This window comes from Protopterus annectens, chromosome 8.part0, assembly GCF_019279795.1.
Source record: "Protopterus annectens isolate FY-2018-M chromosome 8.part0, PAN1.0, whole genome shotgun sequence".
Taxonomy (NCBI): Eukaryota; Metazoa; Chordata; order Ceratodontiformes; family Protopteridae; genus Protopterus; species Protopterus annectens.
Genome location: NC_056741.1, coordinates 25,541,249 through 25,556,963, shown reverse-complemented (window position 1 = coordinate 25,556,963; position 15,715 = coordinate 25,541,249). Strand labels below are relative to the sequence as shown.

Here is a 15,715-nt window from a genome sequence, read left to right as displayed (position 1 = left end):
TGATGGGAGACCCACCTCTGTGACATTTGAAAGGAACTTTGACTTAAAGTCCTGGATGGACCAGGACTTACCATTCTCACATGATGTGAGTTATAAACAAGAAGAACAGGTTAGCATTAAATTTCATGTAGATGACTTTGAGAAAAAAAATTAAGAAATTGCGTTCCCCAGAGATTGACAGTTAGGGAGTGTCTTAAACATGAACAGGTTCTGAGGGGATTAAGAGTTTTTAAGTTTTCATTTGTGGTTAATAAAGGAACCAAGGAGCACGAATATTTAGTGAACATGTTCAACAGACATGGAACTGAGTTATGTGAATTCATTATTAAATTTAATGGTGCATGAGTTAATGCTCGTATGGAAGAAATTACTGTTTTAAATGACTGTATAACTCAAGATTTTTTTGTTTGAACGTTACAACCACAGATATGTCACACTTACCAGATCTGTGAATTAACACATGGTTAACACACAGTGGAAGAAGGAAAAGAAATTAATTAGAGACTAGAAAAATTATGTGCAAGGGAAAGCATGTCCCATATATAATAAAAATTATCAAGGTAGTGCAAGGTCAGGTCACAGTACTAGTGGTGATGACAGGCAGGTAGAATACAGATGAGTGGGAGGAGATGTCTCAGAAACCCTGAGGGACATGGATATTAATATTTCCATCCCTAAGATTATTCCTCCTTTAGATCCCCCCCATGCCCACCAACATCCCCGTAAATCAGAGAAGTTGAGGAACCAGGGAAGTCATCCCTCCAATAGTCTGTGGGAAATGAACAACACTGAGACAAGATGAGAGGAGGGAAGACAAACAAATCTCAGAGAAGGAGGACAAAACACAACAAAAAAGACTATAAGATGGTAAAGGTACCTAATGGCGATAACATCACTTATTCTGATGATACAAAACCTAGAAAAAATAGAAGCATGGCTGTAGTAGAAAATTAAGTTTAATTAAATTAGACATTGAAATTGTTTGGCAGTAGATACAATTCACTAGTAAAACCAACTTTCGCCTCTAGGGCTTGAAGCTTTATTTGTATCGTCTCTTCAAAAGAAACTAGAATCTGGCTTAAGCTAGAAGGGATAGAAGAATCTGTATGTTATGAGGAACCTGTTACTGAGTGTGGAATCTGGTAGAGAAGGGTGAAGGCTGCCAGCCTAGTCAAATAGAATTTGATACATAATTCTGGCATTTGTAAATATAAATGTAAAATACAGGCTTGTGTTTTAAATGTAAAGAAATGCTGTTTCAACAATGTGGCAGCATTGCCATCTGCTGTACAGAAAACTAAGTCAAGCATGTATTATTGGTCCTTTGAAATTAACATTACTTTATGTCTATTCCTTTGAAGTTAGAATTTGGAGCTGATGAGTCTGGAGTAAGCATCCAGCCTATTGTTTTAAGGCTAAAGTTAATGACCAGAATTTACATGTGGAATGTCCTTTATTGCTCTAAGTGTAAAAGAATGTAAATGCAGTTTCAGTGTGGCCTGGGAACCAGGAAGGGTGAAAAAAAGATGATGTAATGTTTATCAGTACTGGAGTTTCAATTTAAACAGTGAGAACCAGAGATTATTAAGCATTTTGATCTTGGACATCTAACTCAGCACTGCCTTATAAGTAAGTTATCTTAGAAGTGTGTTTTCTTGTAGAAATAGCTAGGACTATAAAGATTAGACTATGTTTTTTTCTGTTATGTCAGAACTGCACTACTGAATTATTTTAAGTTTCTGTGTGATCTCTGAACTCTTGAATAGCACTGTGGTGTAGTAGTATTGTCTTGTGTTTCTAGTATTTATTATTAAATATTTTAAAACCTTTTAACTGTGGCTGGTTTATGTAGAGATAATTTAAGCTCCAGAGTACATTGCATGCTTATAAGTGATCCTGTCTTAAGCCCTTCCAATAAGCCTTAAGACTGCTTAGTTACACTACTATTGGATAATAATATTTCACAGTAATAATTGGACACCTTTTTAAGAGCCTTTGGGTATTCAATAATTATTAGCTGGTGGTGGCATTAATTACTACCGTATAGTCTGGGTAAAGGGGCACAGCTAGAGAATCTGTATCAGCCTTTCCCAGGAGTGTCTGTGAAATTGTATAAATACTTATCTCAAAGTGTGTGTGTGTGTGTGTGTGTGTGTGTGTGTGTGTGTGTGTGTGTGTGTGTGTGTCAGCTACTTGGACAGAGAGGGTACTGGAGGTTAGCTTGCTAGCTAGGCTGAGATCTGGACCGTATAGATGTGTCAGTGGGGAGTCTTACTGGGGACCTGGGGAGCAAGGGAGCAACCAGCCCCAGATTGACTTTGATCTCTGTGTGCACTTAAGGGAAATTGTACTTTACTGTGTGTATTTGTTATCCTTTCATCTTATATGAGACGCCCTCTCTGGTGTTAGTGGTGAGCATTGAGGCTCCTTGATTGCTGGGCCAGGGCGAGGGCATCACACTGAGTCCTACAGAAAACACCTGTTGTGGGTTTGACATACTGCAGTGTGTGTCTTTCGCTGTTAAAAAATTCGGTAGTGTGATCATTTGGTAAATTAACAGTTTGATGTTGCCGTTTCAGTAAATTCAGTTTTGGGTGAGTGCTCTTTGCGATTTTTAGAAGTAGACCTATATATATATATATATATATATATATATATATATATATATATATATATATATTTATTTATTTACCGGGAAAGTCCACTGGGCCTAGGAGAGCCCATTTTCAGTGGAGGCCCAGAGAAAAAAAAACCCATGGCATAAACAGTTACATTTAAGATTTACAGTTCAATGATACAAAATTCAGTTCTACTGAAGACAAGTTAGACAGTAAAGCCTACAGAGATAAATTCCACACAGAAAAAAAAAAAAATCAATGAGCAATCAACAATAAATGAAAAATATTTACAAATGTAGATGAGAACAGTTCACAGTTGTATATAGCATAAAGTAGTCATTTAATATATATATATATATATATATATATATATATATATATATATATATACACACACACATATATATATATATATATATATATATATACATACATATATATATATATATATATATATATATATATATATATATATATATATATATAAGTTCAGGGGTTGAGAGGCTTGCCACCCACATTGGGGGGGGTAGGGGGATGCAGGCGATGCAAAAAAGAAGTTTAAAGGAGAAGAATGATGTTCAGTATTTGCTCTTCTTCTGGATTTGCAGTCTTTTTTCTTTTTTAACATACTATAATTCGACATTTTGAGTCCCTGCATTTCAGTAGTGAGCCAGCCCCTCACCCGTGAAGCCAAAGAGAAGACAGCATTCTTCACTCTTGGACATCATTTTTTCATTATACTGTTTTACTTTTAGACTTCACAGAACTCCTGAGGCTCATGGATTACATTCTAAAACCTTGTGATACCCAGCACTGTACTTTGATACCTCACTAATTTATTCAGAAGATTGGGAGTCACTGTAATCCAAAGGGCAGGCTGTTCCAGACTCTAAGATGTGCAGGATTTACAAAGATTACATTTGTCAGCATTAACTATATGACAGAATCCAGATACTTATGGTACGTAATTATTTATTTAGCATTTGTTTACCAGGAAAGTCAGACTGGGACAAAGCCCATTTTCAGCACATGCCCAAGAAGAAACAGTCCAAGCATATGTCTTTGAAATGTGGGAGAAACCAGAGCACCCAGAGGGAACCCATGCAAATGCAGGGAGGACATGCAGATTCCGCACAGAAAGCACCCCAGCTGAGAATCAAACTGGAGACCCTCTTGCTGTGAGGCAATAATGCTAACCACTGTACCACTGCACCAAATGTACTGTGGAATGCATTTAGAAGAGGGATAATCAGATCAAACGGACAAAAACATAAGCTGTTAAAAACTGGCCTGCACCCATTACCAAAAAACAGGTAAAAATGTTTGTAGAACTACTGAGCTACTGTAGAAAATTTGTACTTACCCTTACTTTGTTACTCTAGCCTGTCCTCTGGCAGATCTTACAAAAGGCTAGGCTCATATACTGATAAGATGGACCAAAACATATAAGCAGATAAGACTTTTAATCAGCTGAGGCATGCATGTAAGGGCTGACCCAGTTGTTCAGGATATGGGAATTTATGTGGACAGTATTCTCACTGTTCACCAGCATGTGCCTATGATTGTAAGAAAGTCCTTCTATATTGTACAGCTTATAAACAAAGGCATTGTGTCTAGATCTAGGCATGTCATTATTCCCCTTTACACAGTCCTCATTAGGCCAGTCATTGAGTATGTCCTGTTTAGCATGTATCTGTTCATAAACATGCCACAACTGAAACATCCATAGAGATACTTTACTAAAAGGATACAAGGCCTAAACGACATGTCATACATGAACCAACTCCAAGCCTGTAACTATACTCTATATCCCATCGATGGCTAAGAGGTGACCTGTGTCTGGCATACAAGACATTCTACAAACCAGTACTGGTAGATTCACTCCAAATTATCAAGTCAAATGACATCAGAAATACTCAGTTTGGGGATCTAAACCTCTTCTGCAACATCAATAGAACAGTTTGGATAGACAGGTATGTCTTACAGAGGATATCACTGCTCTGGAACAAATTCCCCATCCACATAAACCAAAGTTCATCCCTGTCCATATTCAAGTGCAACTTAGATCTGTGGATGGGAAATAGAAAATGTACCCCTTCCCCCTGTTCTACTAGTGGACAGAAGCAGCTTCTAAATGCTTTATCCCATGCACGGGACCCCTCACATTATCTATGGTATGATTCCAATTGTTCGCATTAGGGGTAATACATAATTATTGATCATGGGATGGGTAAGGACAATCTCTAACCAAATAGGATAGGTTAGTTCAAGCACAGAAAGGGAAGTTAGCTAGGCTTAAAATGGTCCATAAGAGCAGCTAGTTTAGTACTTACCCATGAACCTATGCAAGATTTCTTATGTCAGTCTTGGTTGCCTCTGTCTTTACTAAATTGTTAAGTGTATATACTGATGCATCCCACAGTACATTTGGAAATCATATCATCTCAGGAAGTGGATGGAGAGAAATAGCCAGTCCGCCTAAGCAGAACGTTAGGTAAGGATGAGGCAAGATTGAGAACATCTCATTAAAGTGACACTAACGTCTTTGCAGTACAGTTTATTGGGATGTAGCTTCATTCCATAACTGACCGTGTATCTCTGCAGTAGTCGAAAAAACAACAAGATCTAAACATCAAATTGCATATGTGCAAGCCTTCATTTAACCATTAGGTAGAGGCATCTTAACAGCCTCAAGAATATGGATGGATTATCCAATCCCTTAACTCATCCCATTCAGTATAGAACTGTAGGGGGGTATGCTAGAAGGAGAATTACCATGACATAGTGTCTGTCTCACTCATAAAAATGCTTTTTGTTGTGCTGCATATACACCATATGTTATATATAGTAAGAACTTCGTGGTGATGTCTATAGACAACATTATTACTGTAGAAGAAACTTGGAATAGCACAATCCAATCTGAATCACATGTGAAAGGTTGTGAAATAAAGGGGATGGAAGCCCACATTGTCAGAAATGTTTGCCTTTCACATAGAGGGGTACAAAAACAGGAGACTTAATAGAAATCCTGTTGATCTACTGAAGGATTTGCAGGATTCTAAATGCGGATTTAGTCAGGGAATACCAGCAGCCTTACTCTGGATATCAAACACAAAAATATTGGCTGTACTCACAAGACTAAAGTAATTTAATGTTTTCAGCACTTTTCATTCAAATGTTACAGCAGAACTATATAGTCCCATTTAAGTGGAACCACTCAAAACATTAAATTATTTTAGTCTCTTGAGTACAGATGGTGTTTTTTGTGTTTGTTTTTTGCTTTATGGAGTACACCTGGAGCCGAGGGTATACTTTTTCTGACATTCTTATTACTCTGGATATGTTTGGGGTTGCAAGGCATCTGAAGTACCAAGCCTAGGAAGCGTGAAATTTTCAAAGTAGACTAACAACCACAGAAATGCACTGTAAGCTGAAAATGAACTTTGCTTTCTTTTTTTCTTTTTGCTGTTAAAAATGCACCTAACCTGAAGAAACTGTTAGTTGTTTTTTTGAGAATAGACCTGCAAGCAAGAAGTAGAGAACAAATCTGGGTTTTATTGTTTTTTGTTTGTTTACTGAAAGCTTCTGATAAATCAAAATAGATATTACAATGAAATATCAATGTTGTCATAAAAAGTAAATAAATAATTACACAAATAAATAAAAGGTAGCCATAGGCAGTTAGAATCGAAAACCAAGTACAAACTTTAGAAAAACACTGCTGGGAGCGCTGAAGAATCCTCATAGCCACAAAAAAACCTTAACGCAATTTTATTAACAACAATAAATTAAGCGTTTTCGCTACTTCAGTTGAGTAGCTTCTTCACAGGCAATAAGACCAAAAAAGGCGCCAAACTTTTTTGGTCCTATATATATATATATACACGCAATCATTTGAAATAAAATAAAATACATCACTTCCGATTTGTTTAAAACAACACTTTTTGAAAGTTAATAAAATTATATGTTGTTGATGACTTTCCTAATAAAACAGAGCTAATCAAACCAGTAAATACATGTTGCTGCACCTGTTAAACCTATATATAGCCACTAGTGAAAGCTATGTATACAAACACAAGAAATTTCCTAATAAATTCTACCAAGGCTAAAAACAGTGCTTAAATGTTGTGAAAAGATCATAATTATTTTTCTTTGAAATTGATAAATATTTTAATAAAAACAATATATTCTCATGTTAAAAAATATATGTATCCATAAAAATATACTAACATGACAAAAAGTACCAAAATATGTATCAATAAAAACTTTTGGGCATCCCAGTAGCAAAAAAAAATGTATTATAAAAACAAATTACCTCAAATAAGATCTATACTTTAAAACAGGGGCAATATTGCAGCTCTCATTCAGCCCTGGAAAATTAAAGGCATCAAACTTGAGTTGCCATTCTAACTCACAAATCTCTAATAAAAGAGAAGTTGGACCACCTCTAATTGTAATGGGAATACAGTCTATCCCCATAAATACGAAATTATGGCCTGGGTGGTTCTCTACATGTTTTGCTAGTGCATTTTCGCTTTTATTGTTTTTTATAGCATAACAGTGTTGATATATTCGTTCCCTAAACTTCCTGTCGGTTTTACCAACATAGAAAGCAGGGCAACAAATGCAAAAAGCCACATAAATGATTGATTTCGTTTCACAGTTGATTTTACTATTAATTCATATTTTTTGTGGCCAATAGTAAAACAATTCCCTATGCGTATTACGTTACACCAATTGCATGCACCGCAACTAAAACTGCCTTTCATTCTATTAAAAGAATTACAAGTTTGATTTCTTTGTAATAGCTCTTTGATATTGCTACCCCTCTTGTATACTATTCTGGGTTTTACCCCTAACTTCTCTACTAAAAAGGAATTACTTGTGATGAAATACCAATTCTTTTCAATAATCTCTGAAATTTGTCTTGAATCCAGGCTAAATGTGGTTATAAAACTCAAGGGGTACCTATTGGCAGGCTTTTTCGAACTAGTGTTTCGAGTTAAGTCAATAACCTTATTCTCAAATGTACTTTCTCTAGACTCAGAGGAATCATCTCCTTCTTTGTATATTAATGGTTTAAAAAAAACATTTAATCTCTTAGATGTAACCTCCCTGACTAAGTCTTCAATAATGACACGTGGATACCCCCGGTTAATAAAAAAGTCAGTTAATAAAGAGCATTCATCTTCAAAATCTTTAATTTCACTACACATTCTTACCGCCCTAACTAATTGCCCTTTAATAATAGCTCTCTTTAGTTTAAAGGGGTGGGAGCTTGAAAAGTGTAGGAAAGAATTGACATAAGTTTGTTTCCGAAAAATGGTAGACACGAATTTGAGGTTACCCAAATCCTTTGTTAATTTCACATCAAGATAGTCTATCTCGTCACTAGCAAACTTATATGTGAACTTAAGAAAGGGCGTAGTTTGATTAAGATAGTCAACAAACCCTTGTGCCAAATATACATCCCCTTTGAAAAGGATAAAAATATCATCCAAAAACCGGGTATAGTAGCCAATTTTCTCTTTCCAAACCGGGTGGTTGACTACAAATTGTTTCTCCCAGTATGCCATAAACATATTGGCCACTATAGCCCCACATGGGGATTCCATTGCTACCCCACGTTTTTGGATGTAATAGTCCTTCTCAAAGGTGAAAAAGTTAGAAGATAACACTATATCAAGTAGCTCCGTAACATTGTTTATTTCATTCCTGGGGGCTTTTAATTCCATCAGTAATAGTTCTAACCATTCAATAGCCTCTTGATGGGGTATAGAGGTATACAAGTCCACTACGTCGATTGTAAGAAAATTGTAAGACCTATCAAAACCAAATTTGTTAATGTTCGATAAAAAGCACCAAGAATCTTTACAAATGCTTGGAATCATCTTTAAATACTTAGAAAGTACAAAGTCAATGTATTTAGCACAAGGGTGGGAGATAGAAGACCTCCCATCCACTAATGCCCTCATAGGTGGATCCTCAAGGTTTTTATGAACCTTGGGGATACCAAACATTACTGGGATTCTTGGTTGTGAAATAGCAATGTATTCATAGGTGTCTAGGTCAATTCTGCCCTCTATGAATAAATCCCTGTAATAACCTCTAATCCTGTTGATGCTTATATTCATTTCATTAAGCGAGGATATTTCGTAAGCTGGAGTATCTAGGACTAAGAGCATTTTTTCTGTGTATTGACTCTTCTCCAAAATGACTAGTCCGCCCCCTTTGTCAGGTTTCATAACTCTAACAGAAAGATCTCGTAAACGATTAAGGGCTAATAACTGTTCTCTTGTGATGTTAAACTTATTCTTAGTACACAATTGAGTTTTATCCAAGTGTCTGATATCCAGTTCACAAGCATTTTCGAACATGCGTAACCCAACATGTAAGGGTGGATTAAACGAGCTAGGCATTTTTAAACCAATTGTACCTTTTTCAACAGGATTATTAAAAAGCAGTTTTAAATTAAGTTTTCGAACATAACATTTCAGGTCCACTAGAACCTTAGCCACATCAAGTCGCTTAGATGGAACCAAAGTGTTGCCTAAAGCAAGAAGCTCAATTAGTTCAGGTTCAAAGGTTAATGAAGAAAAATTGTAAATGGTAAAATCACCTTTTGCATTATGCAAAATATAAGGGGCAACCACACTAGGGGTTAACATGTCATTAGTGTTTAATGCTTCCAATTCCTGTTCTTTTTTTTGTAACCTTGGTTGCTCTGATTCCCTAAAAAAGACTGATTAGATTTGTTGGTATTGTTCTCTAAGTTACCATTAACAAAATTCCCAGTTTGTGTCTCAAAATTGCCAACTTTATTCCTATTTCTGTTGCTTCTTCTGGGTACATTCTCACCCTCTTTTGCTGGTATTTCTACATTCTCATTAGTTTGGGATGGATTAAGCTCATTCACATCGCTTTCACACAATTCAGTACCACTATTATCCCCTCCAACCAAGTTTAATTTGGGGTAGGCTTTATTGTGCTCATAAGCCTGCCTATCCCTAAACAATTTCTTGGATTTATGAGATTTAATCTTGACCATGTATGCATCAATACTTGAAAAGATACGCGCATGGTCATATTTAAATGTAGCAAAGTTTATATTCAATTTAATTTCTTGGTCTAGTTGGTTAATTTCAGTGACAAGCCTGTCTATATTGACAGAATAATGTTTTACAATCAAATCTAATAGCTCCATGCTTTGCTTTTGGAAAAGAGCTCTTAGATCAAACACAAAACCATTATCTGAAATAAGGTTAGATGGTGAAAAGTTATTTCTCAGTCCTTTTGGAACTAAGTCTTCAGTAATGCATTGCTTGAAGTAAGCAACTTCAAGCTGCAACTTTCTTATTTTCAAAGTCTTAGAATCCAGTAGCTTAAGCTTATCCGAAATGTCATCTGCACATTCAGCAAAGAAGCCAGGTGCTTGCACCGGCGGATCATTCCTCAACGGTTTAAAAAAAGTGAAAAAGTCACCTGTGTTAGAAATCCATTCTGCCGCGGATGTCACGCCAATAAGTGCATTCCCCTGGTTCGGTGGATTATTTGAGCAATTCCCCAATGGACCTAAACCATCGGAAAGGTTGTTTGAACTAACAGCTGTACGTGCAGGTTGAGCCGCTGGTAAAAAACTCAGCAAAGAACCAGATGTGCGCTCGTTCTCTGTGTTGGTCGCTTCACAAACCGGAACCAAATGAGGACCATTAGCACCACTCTTTTCTATAATGTCCAAACGCAAATTCAACGCGTCTAATCTTTGAGATACAGTCAAAAGTAAGGAAGTGATGTCAGCGTTACCCGGAGTATCTGTCCCAAAAATATTTATAATTATGATCTTTTCACAGCATTTAAGCACTGTTTTTAGCCTTGGTAGAATTTATTAGGAAATTTCTTGTGTTTGTATACATAGCTTTCACTAGTGGCTATATATAGGTTTAACAGTTGCAGCAACATGTATTTACTGGTTTGATTAGCTTTGTTTTATTAGGAAAGTCATCAACAACATATAATTTTATTAACTTTCAAAAAGTGTTGTTTTAAACAAATCGGAAGTGATGTATTTTATTTTATTTCAAATGATTGCGTGTATATATATATAGGACCAAAAAAGTTTGGCGCCTTTTTTGGTCTTATTGCCTCTGAAAAAGCTACTCAACTGAAGTAGCGAAAACGCTTAATTTATTGTTGTTAATAAAATTGCGTTAAGGTTTTTTGTGGCTGTGAGGATTCTTCAGCACTCCCAGCAGTGTTTTTCTAAAGTTTGTACTTGGTTTTCGTTTCAAAAGTTTGTCATGGCATCGGAGCGCCTACAGAGTCATACTTGCCCAAATATTTTTGGGACAGATACTCCGGGTAACGCTGACATCACTTCCTTACTTTTGACTGTATCTCAAAGATTAGATGCGTTGAATTCGCGTTTGGACATTATAGAAAAGAGTGGTGCTAATGGTCCTCATTTGGTTCCGGTTTGTCAAGTGACCAACACAGAGAACGAGCGCACATCTGGTTCTTTGCTGAGTTTTCTACCAGCGGCTCAACCTGCACGTACAGCTGTTAGTTCAAACAACCTTTCCGATGGTTTAGGTCCATTGGGGAATTGCTCAAATAATCCACCGAACCAGGGGAATGCACTTATTGGCGTGACATCCGCGGCAGAATGGATTTCTAACACAGGTGACTTTTTCACTTTTTTTAAACCGTTGAGGAATGATCCGCCGGTGCAAGCACCTGGCTTCTTTGCTGAATGTGCAGATGACATTTCGGATAAGCTTAAGCTACTGGATTCTAAGACTTTGAAAATAAGAAAGTTGCAGCTTGAAGTTGCTTACTTCAAGCAATGCATTACTGAAGACTTAGTTCCAAAAGGACTGAGAAATAACTTTTCACCATCTAACCTTATTTCAGATAATGGTTTTGTGTTTGATCTAAGAGCTCTTTTCCAAAAGCAAGGCATGGAGCTATTAGATTTGATTGTAAAACATTATTCTGTCAAAATAGACAGGCTTGTCACTGAAATTAACAAACTAGACCAAGAAATTAAATTGAATATAAACTTTGCTAGATTTAAATATGACCATGCGCGTATCTTTTCAAGTATTGATGCATACATGGTCAAGATTAAATCTCATAAATCCAAGAAATTGTTTAGGGATAGGCAGGCTTATGAGCACAATAAAGCCTACCCCAAATTAAACTTGGTTGGAGGGGATAATAGTGGTACTGAATTGTGTGAAAGCGATGTGAATGAGCTTAATCCATCCCAAACTAATGAGAATGTAGAAATACCAGCAAAAGAGGGTGAGAATGTACCCAGAAGAAGCAACAGAAATAGGAATAAAGTTGGCAATTTTGAGACACAAACTGGGAATTTTGTTAATGGTAACTTAGAGAACAATACCAACAAATCTAATCAGTCTTTTTTAGGGAATCAGAGCAACCAAGGTTACAAGAAAAAGAACAGGAATTGGAAGCATTAAACACTAATGACATGTTAACCCCTAGTGTGGTTGCCCCTTATATTTTGCATAATGCAAAAGGTGATTTTACCATTTACAATTTTTCTTCATTAACGTTTGAACCTGAACTAATTGAGCTTCTTGATTTAGGCAACACTTTGGTTCCATCTAAGCGACTTGATGTGGCTAAGGTTCTAGTGGACCTGAAATGTTATGTTCGAAAACTTAATTTAAAACTGCTTTTTAATAATCCTGTTGAAAAAGGTACAATTGGTTTAAAAATGCCTAGCTCGTTTAATCCACCCTTACATGTTGGGTTACGCATGTTCGAAAATGCTTGTGAACTGGATATCAGACACTTGGATAAAACTCAATTGTGTACTAAGAATAAGTTTAACATCACAAGAGAACAGTTATTAGCCCTTAATCGTTTACGAGATCTTTCTGTTAGAGTTATGAAACCTGACAAAGGGGGCGGACTAGTCATTTTGGAGAAGAGTCAATACACAGAAAAAATGCTCTTAGTCCTAGATACTCCAGCTTACGAAATATCCTCGCTTAATGAAATGAATATAAGCATCAACAGGATTAGAGGTTATTACAGGGATTTATTCATAGAGGGCAGAATTGACCTAGACACCTATGAATACATTGCTATTTCACAACCAAGAATCCCAGTAATGTTTGGTATCCCCAAGGTTCATAAAAACCTTGAGGATCCACCTATGAGGGCATTAGTGGATGGGAGGTCTTCTATCTCCCACCCTTGTGCTAAATACATTGACTTTGTACTTTCTAAGTATTTAAAGATGATTCCAAGCATTTGTAAAGATTCTTGGTGCTTTTTATCGAACATTAACAAATTTGGTTTTGATAGGTCTTACAATTTTCTTACAATCGACGTAGTGGACTTGTATACCTCTATACCCCATCAAGAGGCTATTGAATGGTTAGAACTATTATTGATGGAATTAAAAGCCCCCAGGAATGAAATAAACAATGTTACGGAGCTACTTGATATAGTGTTATCTTCTAACTTTTTCACCTTTGAGAAGGACTATTACATCCAAAAACGTGGGGTAGCAATGGAATCCCCATGTGGGGCTATAGTGGCCAATATGTTTATGGCATACTGGGAGAAACAATTTGTAGTCAACCACCCGGTTTGGAAAGAGAAAATTGGCTACTATACCCGGTTTTTGGATGATATTTTTATCCTTTTCAAAGGGGGTGTATATTTGGCACAAGGGTTTGTTGACTATCTTAATCAAACTATGCCCTTTCTTAAGTTCACAAATAAGTTTGCTAGTGACGAGATAGACTATCTTGATGTGAAATTAACAAAGGATTTGGGTAACCTCAAATTCGTGTCTACCATTTTTCGGAAACAAACTTATGTCAATTTTTTCCTACACTTTTCAAGCTCCCACCCCTTTAAACTAAAGAGAGCTATTATTAAACGGCAATTAGTTAGGGCGGTAAGAATGTGTAGTGAAATTAAAGATTTTGAAGATGAATGCTCTTTATTAACTGACTTTTTTATTAACCGGGGGTATCCACGAGTCATTATTGAAGACTTAGTCAGGGAGGTTACATCTAAGAGATTAAATGTTTTTTTTAAACCATTAATATACAAAGAAGGAGATGATTCCTCTGAGTCTAGAGAAAGTACATTTGAGAATAAGGTTATTGACTTAACTCGAAACACTAGTTCGGAAAAGCCTGCCAATAGGTACCCCTTGAGTTTTATAACCACATTTAGCCTGGATTCAAGACAAATTTCAGAGATTATTGAAAAGAATTGGTATTTCATCACAAGTAATTCCTTTTTAGTGGAGAAGTTAGGGGTAAAACCCAGAATAGTATACAAGAGGGGTAGCAATATCAAAGAGCTATTACAAAGAAATCAAACTTATAATTCTTTTAATAGAATAAAAGGCAGTTTTAGTTGCGGTGCATGCAATTTTTGTAACGTAATACGCATAGGGAATTGTTTTACTATTGGCCACAAAAAATATGAAATTAATAGTAAAATCAACTGTGAAACGAAATCAATCATTTATGTGGCTTTTTGCGTTTGTTGCCCTGCTTTCTACGTTGGTAAAACCGACAGGAAGTTTAGGGAACGAATATATCAACACTGTTACGCTTTAAAAAACAATAAAAGCGAAAATGCACTAGCAAAACATGTAGAGAACCACCCAGGCCATAATTTCGTATTTATGGGGATAGACTGTATTCCCATTACAATTAAAGGTGGTCCAACTTCTCTTTTATTAGAGATTTGTGAGTTAGAATGGCAACTCAAGTTTGATGCCTTTAATTTTCCAGGGCTGAACGAGAGCTGCAATATTGCCCCTGTTTTAAAGTATAGATCTTATTTGAGCTAATTTGTTCTTATAATACCTTTTTTTTTTTGCTGCTGGGATGCCCAAAAGTTTTTATTGATACATATTTTGGTACTTTTTGTCATGTTAGTATATTTTTATGGATACGTATATTTTTAACATGAGAATATATTGTTTTTATTAAAATATTTATCAATTTCAAAGAAAAATAATTATGATCTTTTCACAACATTTAAGCACTGTTTTTAGCCTTGGTAGAATTTATTAGGAAATTTCTTGTGTTTGTATACATAGCTTTCACTAGTGGCTATATATAGGTTTAACAGTTGCAGCAACATGTATTTACTGGTTTGATTAGCTCTGTTTTATTAGGAAAGTCATCAACAACATATAATTTTATTAACTTTCAAAAAGTGTTGTTTTAAACAAATCGGAAGTGATGTATTTTATTTTATTTCAAATGATTGCGTGTATATATATATAGGACCAAAAAAGTTTGGCGCCTTTTTTGGTCTTATTGCCTCTGAAGAAGCTACTCAACTGAAGTAGCGAAAACGCTTAATTTATTGTTGTTAATAAAATAGGCAGTTAGAATGGTAGGTACAAATTTTAGGTTAAACTGAATATTTCATTATGCAATTTATTTTGTCAACAATAAAAACAGATCATCTTTATTTTTATTCAGTTTCTCTTCACATGCAATATTGATCCTGCCTGCTGATTCTGATGGTAAAATTAACACATTGCTAGGAGCTGTCGGGTACTTCCTGGTGATAAGTTTACAGTTTTCCCTCATCCCTGCTCATGTTATTATACTGGGGTGTTCCAAATCATACATTGAACAGAACGAAATGTGTAGCGCTCCGAGACCATGCGGTAGTTCATACTTAGGATATGAAGGTTTGTCTGGCTTTGCAGCATTGTATTACATGCAGTAGCTCATACTTAGGATTTGAAGGTTTGTCTGGCTTTGCAGCATTGTATTACATGCAGTAGTTCATACTTAGGATTTGAAGGTTTATCCGGTTTTGCAGCATTGTATTACATGCAGTAGCTCATACTTAGGATTTGAAGGTTTGTCTGGCTTTGCAGCATTGTATTACATGCAGTAGTTCATACTTAGGATTTGAAGGTTTGTCTGGCTTTGCAGCATTGTATTACATGCAGTAGCTCATACTTAGGATTTGAAGGTTTGTCTGGCTTTGCGGCATTGTATTACATGCAGTAGTTCATACTTAGGATTTGAAGGTTTATCCGGTTTTGCAGCATTGTATTACATGCAGTAGCT

At 36.0% G+C, this 15,715-nt stretch overlaps 1 protein-coding gene across 1 annotated transcript in view; it reads left to right on the top strand.

The window, feature by feature from the left end:
- Positions 1 to 15,715, top strand: part of LOC122808625 (tumor necrosis factor receptor superfamily member 5-like) — a 448,756-nt gene that overhangs the window by 406,469 nt on the left and 26,572 nt on the right. The window lies entirely within an intron of this gene.